Genomic DNA, 3,634 nt, shown 5'->3' on the forward strand with positions numbered 1-3,634 from the left:
CAGAAATCATGTTCATGGATGAGCTAGCTAATGTATTAAAGATTTATTAACATCGTAGTATGAAGCAGAGTGAGGCGGAAAGCCGTCGAAGCGAAACGAGGCCGCTGAAGTAATTGCTAATGAGAGATGAGAGTGACACACGGATCGAATTATGCCTTTATTATGCCACACTTTAGCGCTTCCGGTCGTGCGTATGGTAAAGCAGCGCTGTTTTATCATACTAGATACGTTTGAAAGTTCTGTTATAATGCTACTCTGTGTGGTCGTCACCTGTCTAATAAAACACACAACATATTAAAGCGTCTTTGGTGTTTCCATGTTTTCTACAAAACAAAACCGGAAATCGAGGGGTTATGACGTCACTGGCAGGCGACACAATGACACTATAGACACGGTCCGTGTCACTAGTTAAAATTGCTTATTTCTCTGGATTTAAACATTCTTCGAAACATTTGGGATAATGCAAGTACACAAGTCAGCAAAATATATATAACACTGTTCTAGTGGTTTTTGGATATTTTAATAAAAAAATATTACATATTTTGCCTTTAAAACTTTGCTTGTACATATCTGATTAGCATTGAACATCAAGTGGCAGGCCAAAATTGTACCTTACAAGACACTGTTGGACATCACAAATCACATTTTACAAGTAAAATTGCATGCTTATCTATAAAACTACAAGTATTTTTTTATAATTGCTTGCATACTTGAAAATCTTCTTGTAAACATCCAAACGCACGATCACAGTCCTGAAGCAAAACCAGTAGAGAACCACTGAGCTAGAAGATGAGAAGACAAAGATGCTAACAGCCCAACAGGCTGTCATTCATTCATTCATTCATCACATCATCCATCCAAGTTACTTATTCCACCTGAACCAAAGCAAGCTTTACAGAAGCATCCAACCCTACTGCAATAAAATCCATTCAACTGAACACACGGTTGAACGACACATCAATTTTCTCATGAAAAAGGGCTTTGTGCATCATCAGAAGAACACCACACATCCAGATCTGGCATTACAGTCTGTTGAAGAATGCGCACTTACACACACGCTCACACACCAGGGGAACAGAACAGGAGATGATGTCACCGACTCAACCAGGGGAGATGCGTAGTGCCCAGAAAACAATTAGAACAAACCTTATGGTGATACATTTCACCAATATAAGGTCATCTGTGGATCCAACTGTATGCAAGCAGATTATTTGCATGCGAAGGATGAGAGCGGAGGTTATGTAATGATGTGGCAGAGAAAAGAAGGCAAATTGGGGAGCAGCTGAGATGTACAGATGAGACATAAACCTTAAATAAACACAAAAGCTCAAATATATCTCACATGACAGCTGAAGGATCTCGAAAAGAGGCCATTGAGAGGGTTGCCAGGTATCAGAACAGAACGAAACACACTATGCATGCAATCCATGTTGCCCAGCTGCACAAATCACAGACACTGCATGCATTTTGGCCATCATATGGATGGATTATCTTGACATGCAGCAGAAATTAAACCCTGGACGTTACATAAAGGCATTTACATGGCATCCGAAGCAAACCTGTCCCTAAAATCAGGGTGCAAGGTGAATGCACGCTTTATGCCTCTGCCTGTGCATCATTTCAGGGATCTAGAAGCTTGCATTGGCTGGTTTGGTTGCTATGCAATGGGATAAAAAAGGAAGCCAGGGCATGCATGCATGCATGCATGCATGCATGAATGAATGAATGGTGACACCAATACAGAAATATAACCATAATGCATGCTTACCTTCATATACAGGTCTAGGAGAGTCCAGTGAATTGAAGATGATCTTGAATTATGATGAAAGGAGAACAGGAGGGGGGGAGAGGACAAAACGGCAGCTCATCTGCAGGAAAATAACCACATTGCTGTAGATGTTCACATTACATTCAATTCAAGGGGCCTCTGGCACAGTAATAAATAATTAGTTCTGAAACGGGAACGCGATCCTGGCTTCTTCTTGGGTGCGGTGCATTAAAGAAAAGCCTCAGACGCAATTGCAGTCTTCTCTGTGGCTGCTGGCCGGGTTTAGCTCTATAATCCCGCATATGTCTCTGTATTGCTGCTACTGGCTGATGCGGCTGCAACGTGCAGCGTTAACATGGCGCAACCGCTCACGCCCCGCCTACATTCTCATAGGTCTGCCGTGGGGGCGTGGCCGAATTGCGGGGGCGGGGCCTCGGATAGGTTCAGTTCTCACCCAGAGATAGATAAATATTATTTTACACTATTTTATATTGCATATTTAAATTGTTTACATTATTAGACAGACAGACAGACATATAGATAGACAGATAGACAGACAGATATATAGATAGATCGATCGATCATTTCAAATTATTTTATATTCAATTCAAATTTATTTATATTGCGCTTTTCGCGATACAAATCGTTGCAAAGCAGCTTTACAGAAAATTAAGTTTCTACAATATATTTAGTAGTAGCTTGTCAGTGGTGACCATGTCAATTTGATGTGCATATGGCAGAAATGTATGGAAAAATTCAGTTAATGATGTAATCAAACAGAAGATGAACACTATTAACAGCAAATTATTATATGCTGTAGGGCTGTCAAAAAAAATTGAATTTCGAATATTCGTCGAATAAAAAAAAAATCCACATTCGAATGCAAAAACGTTGCATTGGAATTGTAGGTGCGCGTCAGCCGCCAGGCAGCCTATCAGTGGCGCACAGAATGCGACGACGATGTAAGTGTCATTGCAATTTAATGCTTTTGTTGTTAGCCTATCCAGTTGAACCCACTAGATGAATCCGTGTATCATTCAATCGTTCGTTTTTTTATTTAATATTGAAAGTAGAAAAATTAGAAAACGGCTTAAATTGTCGTTTTTTCGTTCATGGGTGGAAAAATTAATAAACAGATTGAATATTCGATTTCTACATGTGGGGCGGGAAACGCCCCTTTCTTGCTGATTGGTCAACCGAAGATCAAACCGTGCCGTCATCAGTTCTTCTGCAGTATCACACAACAGAATAATAGTCCTCTGCTGCTGCAATTGTATGGATTCTTAACACATTTATTGCAACTACATTTCATCTTTTTTCATCAAACTAACAGGCTCGACACAACTCGTACCTGGGCAGAGTCTAGACAGGGCTTTCTTCTGTGTAGATATAAATTATATTCTTTGCATCAGCTGGGCATGGCAGGGTATGATATGACAGCTGTCATAGCCTACCCTGCTCACCCAGTAAGTCTGTTTGTTTAATTAAGAAATTAATTAATTAATTAGTTTCAAAATAAATATTTTAAACACTAAGAAAAAAAGGAAAGAATAATAAATTGGCTTGGGTATATATAGGCCTATGTTGCAAGAACTGTCATTCTGACTGACAACCAGAGAACAACAGATATTAAATAGCCTACTGTTAGAGTTATATAATGTAATCTTGTGTTTTATTAAAATGTATTATAATTGATATCTCAAAAGGATATGCACTTGTGCGCAGCGTGAGCTGCAACGCAAGATTTTCATAAAATATAATAACTTGCCGTACCCTCAGTATACCTTCAGAATGCTTGGAATATACACCACGAGATGCATAGGATTATTTTACGACAGATATGCATCCACTTAAAAAAAAAAAAAA

General features: G+C 39.3%; 1 protein-coding gene across 4 annotated transcripts in view; it reads right to left on the reverse strand.

Annotated features, from left to right (window-relative positions):
- LOC107586954 (tyrosine-protein phosphatase non-receptor type 4-like) overlaps positions 1–2,108 on the reverse strand; it is a 48,675-nt gene extending 46,567 nt beyond the window's left edge. For all 4 annotated transcript variants that reach the window (XM_016274523.1, XM_016274522.1, XM_016274520.1 and 1 more), the window contains exon 1: positions 1,769–2,108. The gene's annotated coding sequence lies outside the window, so the exon portion shown is untranslated. The remainder of the gene's footprint in view (positions 1–1,768) is intronic.
- Positions 2,109–3,634: the final 1,526 nt, after the last annotated feature.

The sequence above is a fragment of the Sinocyclocheilus grahami genome, unplaced genomic scaffold, assembly GCF_001515645.1.
Source record: "Sinocyclocheilus grahami isolate Dianchi unplaced genomic scaffold, SAMN03320097.WGS_v1.1 scaffold87.1, whole genome shotgun sequence".
NCBI classification, from domain to species: Eukaryota; Metazoa; Chordata; class Actinopteri; order Cypriniformes; family Cyprinidae; genus Sinocyclocheilus; species Sinocyclocheilus grahami.